Here is a 10,121-nt window from a genome sequence, read left to right as displayed (position 1 = left end):
TGTGTGGGACTGAGTCACAGAATCCAGAGAACAGCCAAACGTCACTTCCCATTCATGACATTCTGCTGTGCTTGTCTCAGGGCATTTTAGTCTCACAGTTTACATGTGTGAAGTCATATCCACGTGGAGAAATCTTCAGTTAAATTACCTTCCCTCTAAGACAATAAGGAAAATGAACAGCAGAAGGGTTAGAGACTCTGACAGCCCTACATTTAGCTGGCCTGTGAGGTTCAGCACATATCCCACTGTAGCCAAGGCTGAAGCCATAAATCAAAGGCAGTTTTACAGCAGCTGGCCAGCCCAGAGGCAGCACGCTTCCAGCAGGACAGAGTGCAGTGAGTGCCAGCCACCTGAGCACTACCAGCTTGTTCAGGTGGAATGTGCAGCCCTGGCTGCATCCCAACACTCTCCTGTTTTCCCTGCCAGCTGCCTTCAGCCTTAGTACAGACTTCTGACTGCCAGGGATGTGCTGGGACACAGCTTCACACTCTGTGTTAAGCCATGGAATCACAGAGCCGCTGTTGTTCCACACCAAGCTTTCATCTGTCCTTGGCTTCAGAAATCTCTGTGGACCAGCAGGAGTTTTTTAAAAAATATTTGAAGCAGGGGAGAAGGTGATGAAACAATTTGGATTTCCAATCTTCAGTGATTTGGTTTCAGCAAAGCTACTGACTGACAAATATTTAACAATACATATGTTTTGTGCTAGAAATGCAAAGATGTAATCTATCTGCAGATGTCTTTGTTCACAGTATTAACATCTTGAGGTATTTTTCTGGAGAGCCAGGGAAGTTGAAATAGAGATTATAAAAATTTCTCTTGACAAAGCAGGTTCTTGTTAATCTAAGATCCTGCAGAGAACTGTAATTTCCTACTGACAAAGATAATATTCAGGCATCACGTGGCCTGTGTCATCTAACAAACAGTGAAGGGTGCTGATTTTACTTCTGCAGCAGGTAGATTTTTTCTGTATTGTACAACCTGAGGCTTCACACCTGAGACCTTACACTGCTGCTCTGATACTAGTGAAATGAGATAATTTATGGTAGAGTCCACAGCATGTCTATGTTAACAACATGATTTTCCTTTTTCTAGTCTGAATGGCTAAGTAAAGATCAAAACTGCTTGAAAAATATTTTATATTCTATGGAAAACAATTCTTTTTCAAATACCTTTCTGTCTGTGCTTTCACTTTTCAAAATTTGCAGGTTTTTAATATTTTTATTTTAGTGGAAATTTTAATTTGTCTCTTTCTTTCTTTTGTCTTTCTTTCTTTTCCTTTTTTTTCCCAAACTTGGCCTTGGATCCCAGACAAAGGAACTTGTGCTATGGGTTACAAGTGGGGTTTGCTATATACACCTTTGCAAATGCAACTGGTCAGTCAAGTCTTGTCCTCCTTTTTCGTACAAACGCTAAACACACTTAGAAAGTAACTGCATTGAATTATTCCAAACAAGTTTGATTCTACTTGTCTGGGAGAAAAAAATGGTACTAACAAACAATTATAAGATACTAAGCCTTGAATGCCTTCATTTTGGTTTGGAGTAGGAGGATGTTTAGTTTTGTACTAAACTGATGCTACACACTTGTTGCAAATGGCTCCCAGTCTGATCATCAACTTTGAATGCTACTTCTAACTCTCTGAGCTCTGAAAATATAATCAAAATATATTTTCATATTATATCTAAGTTTATTCTTCAGTGCTTTCCCTACTGAAGTATATGTTTAGAAAGGAAGATGTGGAAGTGTTAGTGAATGCTGAATGTTCCATTTCACTGGTAGGTTGCAATATAACATTTTACCTCCAAGACATTTTTGTACAGATTTTTTTCTGTTAAATAAATTATTTTTAAAACACTTTGCATTTATAGTTTTTGTACTTGTATGTTACATTTACAGCCAGTCTACCTTTTTAATATTTATGTTGCTTATCATTAAAAAAAAGTTGTATGCACAGACCTACTGAGCAAACAGTAACTACTGTTACACTGAGAGAGTGTTTGTTTCTGTTTTTAAGGATATTTTGGTTTGTAATCTGATATCTGTTTAATTACCCAAAAGCTAAAAAAAGGTCATCTTTAGGATGTCTCAGATTAGGTTTGCCAGTTGTGTTTTCAATACTTTTTGTCATGTTTTTCTGTTTGGATTGACTTTGCTTTGTTTGATTCGATAAGTTTGGAGTTTCTCTAAAAGATGATGTGTAGTAAAATCTCTGAAATTTTAGTTACTTCTAAAATGTAAGGGCTGATCTAAAAATAGGATTACTCTCATCAAATGGGATCTGAATTGAGGTTCAGAAGCAGTAAAGAGCAAACCTGAGAAACCTCCTGGGGTGCCAAGTGATCTTAAAGGCGCTCAACTTGATGGATTTGTGTTTCTCTATCAAGTTGCACCTGGGACCAAAGAGCAGGTAACTTTTTCCCCTAAGAAACTCCTTATCCTTATAGGTAAGGATTCATATATCTTCAATATATATCTGTCAGGAAGTTCCTGTAACCATCCCAGGCAGAGGATGCAGCATCCTTGAAAGCATTCAAAGTCAGATTGGACAGGGCTCCAGGCAGCCTGATATATTGAGGATATCTCTGCTCATTGCAGGGAGTTGACCAGATGAGCTTTAAATGTCTCTTCCAACTCAAACTGGTCATTAATTCTGTGATTCTATGGTCACAAATGGTCTCTGTTCTGAACACACCTTTTGATAGGACAAGGAATAAATATTAATTTTTAGTCAGATGGTTGAGTATCCAAGAACTTTGAAATATGCTGAGATTTTATTCCTGTTGTTAAAGAATATTTTAATTTATCCAATGCCTATTTTGGTTAAAAAGTCAGTACAGTTTCACCGTTTCACCTTGGAAGCACTGAACTATTCTGTACTTCTTTTTCTTGACTTGCAAGTTATAATTTCACTGGCTAATTATACTATTATTTCTAATCAGTGTTATATTTTAAAATGTTAAAAAAAAAGAAAAAGCATTCAAATTATAGTGCAAGCCATTTGGCAAAATTACTAATTCTGCAAGACATTCAGAATAATGAAAGTATTAAATGTACTGGAACACATATTTGTGCAAGAAAGACACCTATCTTAGAGTTGTTGTTTTCCCTTTCTAATTGAGGCATGGTAGCAAATGCAAAACTGATGAATTTTCTTACACAGAATGCAGCTATGCACATGGAGATTATATATAGACACTATAGTAGATTGTGGTAAATGAACTTTCATTGCAGTGGCAAACAGCAACATGAATGCTAATTAAAAGAGTTTACAGGCTTGTTGCACAACAGCATATGTGCAATCCTAGAAAAGCAGAGCAGACACTCAGCCACGTGGTGATCTCTACTGCAGTGGGAAGGAGCCCTTATGAGCAGCACCTAATCTCTTTATGAACTCTCGAGTAAGGAGGATATAACAAGTTTCTTTCTTCTACATGATCTTCATGTCGATACTTTGGTATCTACTTTGTTTTCATTACTAATTGATAAAAAGACATGCAAAAGCCTTTATTATAACTTTAACCTTGTTTATTTAGGGGAAAAAAATACAAAAAGAAAAAAAACCACTTACTCTGGCAATAATTTCTAAAAGTAAAAGCTCTTTTAGTTTAATGCTAATAGCTGAACGAACACTGAAAACAAACTATGTTTCTCCCAGAAGGAACTACATGGCAAATGAAGCTGGAATTGCTGAGTGGGTGACCACATTCAGCTGGCCCCTTTGCTGCCCTAGAACATTGCTGCTTCAGCAATGGCTGCTGTTTAGAGAACTATTACACTGAACTTACAAGTGAGAATCAAACATTAGTCTTGTTTTAAACTGGTATATTGGATTTGAAACAGCAGGAGTTCAGGAGTTGATTCTTAAACAATAGTTTGGCTACAAACAGCTGAAGTTTTGGTTCTGACTATCTCACTATGTTTACTGTCATTGTTTCCTTCATGATGAGTGACATATAGAGCAAAACTAAATAAAACAGTTTATTTTTTGTAAAAGCATGCAACAGAGATTTTTCTCCAAGAAGCAACCTCACAGCAACCCAACATGAAGAGCCCAGAGTTTCACACTGGTCAATAATATTTATGACATTTGCCATGCTACTTATGTAAGGAGCCATTCACCTACATGTTATTCTGTTGTTGAGGAATTTACTTTAATACACAGTATTTTCTTTTTTTCATGTGTTTTATCTATTCTAAATGTTTTGTGTCAGCCTGTAGAAATGAAATCATGGGGTTTTGCTATTTTTTGAAGAGTAGATGAGCATTCAGAAGGTATAAGCACATTAGCTACAGTAAATATTGAATTACTGTTTCTAAAGTGCTAGAAAAAAACTTGCATGAAGTAAGAATTGTGTTTGTGTTTATAAGCCATGATGAAATATGTCCAATGCAGGAGAAATCATGTTTGGGATTCTGGCATCCAGTCAAAAACTGTACAAAGTGTAGAGCACTTTGTAACTCATGAAGGGTTCTATGAAACTAAAGAAGCTATGTTCATTAATGATTTTCAGGACTCCTTTTGGTACCCTGATGTACAGCTCATTCACAAATCTTGGAAAACTAGGGCTTAAGGAATAGCTGAAGAGGAATAGTTTTCTTTTTTGATGCTTCTCTCTTCAGGTGTATGTGAAAACTAGCAGGACTTCCTGAGCTTTGAGTGAATAAAACGATGCACACTGATTATACCAGAAAAAAAAAAAAAAGGAAACAAAGCAACAGCATGAAATTTATTTGAATATTCTCCAAACAAAGGCTGTAAAATCTCATCTGGAATATATTTTGTTCTCAGGAAAAATTCTTTATGGCTAATTACCAAAGACCATGTTTTGCTTCTTTTCTTGAGGAGGAAATTTTTTAAGGCTTTGCTCATTATCACCCTTTGAAATGTATTTTTCTTCCTGTTGTGCTAGAATACACCCCATGTATCTTTTCAGAATGAAGTCTCTGGCTAACAGGATGTTTCTTTAGTATTTGTTGCCATGGAGCTGCCTCTGCCTATTGAATTCACCTGGGCAGACTTCAGATGGCTCACCAGAGCTGATGCAGCCTGCCACTAACACATGTCTTCAGTGACCACAGGGTTTCACAGGTGCCATAAGGAAAAGCAGTTCTGATCCCTCAAAACAATCCCTTAATGTCCTATTAAGGGATTGTTTTAAGTAATACAAAAAAGTTTGGGTTTTTATGGATGCCTTGTGAGGTCACTGATGGCCTCAAATGCCCTCCTTGAAAGAGCAATGCTTCCTCCCTTTCTTCCTTTGCTGCCTTTTTCAGAAATAAGCATTCAGGCAACTAACCCAAGAGTGAACAGGGATGTGTTTCACCATGGCTTTCACCGTGGCTTTCAGCAGCAGCTCCTGCACTCCCCGCTGGAGTAGAGCAGAGTGGTTTGATTTCTAAAGTCCTGGGTGGCACAGGCTTGGACACCAATACATTAGCTCTTGCTTTTAATAGATATGTGATTTTAGAAGTTGATCCTTTTCTATTATAAGTGTAATTCCATAATGAAAAATATATTAAGAAAATATATGTTTATTTCAAGCTATTCCTCCTACAAAATAGACCAGAGCAAATTTGAAGAGAAATTAATTTTTTTAGTGTGCAATGATATAAGGAAACCATACAGATTTGAGAAACATGTTACAGGAAGTATTTGAGGATGTATTTAAAAATACATGGTTTCAAAATAATGTAAAAGTATATGTTTATTTTCGAAATGTATAGTACATTTGATTGATACTTGCAACTGTTTTCTTCTTTGCATAGCTGGGATCAGAATGTTGCTTTAGGCTTTTGGCATTTTTTTTCTAGAGAAGATGGGATGACAATGTTACAATAGAAAATTATTATGTCTATACTAACTTGGTTTTAGGTTTTTGAAGGACACTTCAAGGATAGTTATCTCAATAAAATTCAGGGCAGCATGGAGTCAGAGAAGATGGCGGAGCCTTATGCACCATTTCATGTTTTAGGGGCACAAAGGTTACCCTTAAAAATTTTCTCTGGAAATAGATAAGTTGGTTTTGATGGCAATTAATTGACTGTGGCAATTATAGCACTTACATCACAGTAGTAATGTGACTGCTGATATTTTATTCCTCAGAATCATTTTTCTTATAAAACTTGAAGGGTACTTTATTAAAAACCATTTTCTTACAAAATGAGAACTTCAATTTTGGTAATGATTGGGTCACAGTTGAGTAAAAGAGGCTTAGCGATATGTGAGAAAAAGGAGGAACAAACAAAAGCATGAAGACTTGTCTTTCCTTGCCTCCTTTTGTTGCATAAACTCAAAGTACTTACCAAAAATTACTTTTCGGAAATCAAATCAGCATTATTCTGCAGTAATGCTCTCAAAACTAAGCCTTTGCAGTTTGATGTTTATAGCCAGGCTGCCTTAAGGGTTGGTGTGCTGCCAGGAAGGAATTTTTCAGCCCTGCTCCAAGTTGTGTATCCCTATCCCGGCTGTCTCCCCTTCCCCTTTCACCCTGGCAGTCGCACTACTCAGTCTTCATGGTAGGATGGCTCAGGGAGATAAAGCAGCAGATTTACCCCATGGAAAGGTAATTAATTTTCTGCTACATTTTACCTTTAGTTCTTGAGTGGAGTCTCGAGTGCTCCAAAAGCCAAGCAGTGTGCCATGGAGGATCAGATTAGAGCAGCCAAGGCAAGGAGGGAGGGAAATGACATCTGGCAAATGCTCACTTTTAAAACTGACTAGATGGCAACATGGAGTGGTGCCATCATCGATTTGCACTTCAAATCTGTACATGTATAAATTGGCAAAGAATTTCAATACTCTCAGACGTATGAACTCTGCCAGCAGCCTTGGTAACGATGAGTTAACTGTCAACCACATCGGTGGTTTTGCAATCTGCACGCTGACTAGAGGTTGTCACTGTCTTCTCTTACACAATTTATTCTGAATGAAGTTTTGCCTCAGTGCCACAAATAAATGATTGTTGGGTTGAAAAAAACCCCACCAACAAACTACCCAAAAGCATAGAAGCCCAAACTGAGCACAGGGATCATTGAAGGGTGGAGGAAAGGCCATCCTCAAGGAGCTATGGAGAGCTTGGATGCTGTCCTTGGACACAGGCCACACACGATCTGTTAAAATCTATCTTTCATGTCAGTAACTCACATGGGCTGAGCATATTTGTGGGTGAGAATGCTATAAAACCTTTTTGTGTTCTTGTGATTCAAGTATTTAATAAGAGAAAAATGATACTATAAATAGGAACACCATAGTTGGTAAGGACTGGGGATACAAAAGGAGATATGCAGTCTCAGTTATGACAGGAGAGCAAAGAAAAAGCAAAGAAAATATCAACTGAAACCAGCAACTTCTGCAGAAGTGCTTAATCAAACATGAACTTTGTATACAACCCATCGACAGCGAATTTGCTCTCGCAAAGTGAACAGCTTGCGAGCCTTTTTTGGTCACGTTCTGCAAAGGGCTGAAAATATGTGCTTAGTAGGTGTTGTGGCTTTTTCAAGTATTGTGAGCCTTTCTGTGCATTAAAAGCATTTTTGCCAGTGTTTATATATTGCTCCTGTCTTCCATCATGTGGAAACCTTCCTCCTTCCATTCCTGCCTTCTCCTGAACACATTGTAACAGGATCAATCAAGGCTTTCTTTGGTGCCTGGCACTCATATCCAAGAATAAAGCATAATAAACGGGAGCTGGGAGAATGGATCAGTTCATTAAATCCAGTGGTGTTGTGCTCTGATACAGACTGATAACAGATTCAAAAGTGAGCCTGTCTGGAGTGCTTTTGTTCAGACTTGTGTGAAAGATAAAGTACTAAAGTAAGAGGAATCCCTTTAATTTGCACTTGATACAGGCAGCTTCCACTTTATCACTGAAAAAGATGATCTATGCCTGTTTTGAGATATTAAAACCAGGTAATCAAGCAATTTTTTTTTTAATTCACAATATTGAATTTCTAGCTACAATTCATTTCAGGCAGGAGGTGGCACAGACTAATAGATGGCCAACACTTCTTTTTAACTGAAAGTCCTAAAGAAATTCTCTATATCAGGGCTTTAAACATATGCTCAGTTAGAAGCATTTTATATAGTTTCATAAGAATAATTGTAAGCTCACTGGTTTGTATTTGTGCAAGTTTTTAATGAAGTCCCTTGGGTCTAAGTTATTAGCTTTTAGCTGCACTTGCACAAATATCAGCCAACCCTCCTTGGCCTATTTTTTGCACATTTAAGTGATAGTTATAGGCTAAACCAAACATGTACTTGCCATACATGGGTACAAAGGTTAGGACATGGTGCTGACACCACATTCTTATACTGGTGGTAAAGAACAATTAAACATGCAAACTAATATAGCCCTCCTTGCTTTAAAAGAACATCTAAACTCTCATGCAAAAAACCCAGCTATTTTTGGCACCCAAATCAGGTTATCTTGTCAGCCTAAGCTTTTGGGGTTGTTTTTTTAAACAACAACAACAAAAAAGCCCTATGAACAAAACAGCTTGTGTTGTCTTCTGGTTTTCTAACATTTACATGTTTATAAAAATCCACATAAGCATGCACAACACCTCTTTGTTGCAGATAAAAGTGTAAATAAATGCAGCAGTGTGGTTTTCTGCTGAGAAGAGGTTAGGCATACCAGGTTGCTTTTCCCCTTGAGAAAGAGCAAGCAATTTAGAATCTCTGCACATTGTTTTTACACACTGACCCTTCTCCTGGAGCAGAGGCGGCCAAAAACAGCATGCAGAGGGATGACTGCATGCATATGTGTTCAGCTGAAGGATTTTCACTGCACATTTCAAGGTTAGAGAACTTGGATTAACTGCTGAACAAAAGGAGTGAAACAGAATAAAATACAATTATTTTTCTATGCTAATCTTCTAGCCACTCATTACATCAAGGCAGTGAATGATAATTGCTGCTAAAGAACTGTTATGTAGAATATTTTTCCTCAAAAAGAAAAACCAAATAAACTTACTGAAAATTCAGGTGTTATTTGTGTGTGTGTGTGGGGGGAAACCTTCTTTTCTGAGTCTTTGCTTTCTGCAGATCCTATATGGGTGTACATAAACAAGCAAAATAATGACCATTATATTTTTACTGCAGAAAGAAAAAAAAAAGGACAAACTAATAATGAAAGATATGACTGAGCACACAAAAAAAGAACTTCAAGCTCTAATTTATAAGAGAGTAGAAATATTCTTTCAATCCAGGTTCACAATTTATGGCTTTAGAAACTGTAATGTTTCAACAATGATCACTACTACTCTTACAGGAGGATGGTATACTTAAAAAATGCTCTTATTTATACACTCTTTGCAAAGTGAAAATCCAGAAGGTAATATGAAGGGCCACTGTTACATGATTAAGTGACTTCCACTCCCTTCTCTGTGTGAGAGAGAACAGGCAATCCCTGACAGATGCCTGAAAATCTACCAAGTAGATGTACTGAATCATGGTCGATCGTCAGGCGCCTGTCCTAGAGCACGCCTTGAAACAGAAGGATCAATTGTTCCAAAGCCACAAAGGTGTTGGAAATTCAAACACAACATCTTTCAGTAATAATATGCCGCCCAGCAATCATTAACACAAGTTCTGTGTTTAGGTTTCCCAGCAAAGTCCTTGATAATGATGATGGTCACAAAAAGTAATTCCATCTAAACAACCTAATTTGTGTCAGAGAAATAACTACTTCAAAGCCTCTACTAGATGATGAAGTATGCATTTTTTTACACCCAATATCTAAAAAGAAAATATATTTTTCATTATAACCACCTGAAGAACATCTGGAAGCAGCCCAGGCTCCAGCATCTTTTCAGTTTCAAGATTGTTGAACATGTTTATTGAGTTATTTGAAGGAAAGTTAAGCAATGAACCCCACATTTTTCACTTTAAATTAAGGTTGTGTTTTGTCTTGGACAACACCTTAAAATTCTAAAAAATAATTTTGAAATGTCGTCTTCAAAAATAAATACGAAAGTTTTTGGACCAGTAAAGGTTCTTCAAACCTCAGAGCTCTTCCTCTTTCAGAGGCAGTTAATTCCTTCACAAAAAAAAAAAAAAAAAAGGCAGTTCCTGTAAAATTTTCACTATTCATATGAGAAAATCCATAGGGGTAAGCTAA

The sequence above is a fragment of the Passer domesticus genome, chromosome 1, assembly GCF_036417665.1.
Source record: "Passer domesticus isolate bPasDom1 chromosome 1, bPasDom1.hap1, whole genome shotgun sequence".
Lineage (NCBI taxonomy): Eukaryota > Metazoa > Chordata > Aves > Passeriformes > Passeridae > Passer > Passer domesticus.
This window is presented reverse-complemented; position numbering follows the sequence as displayed.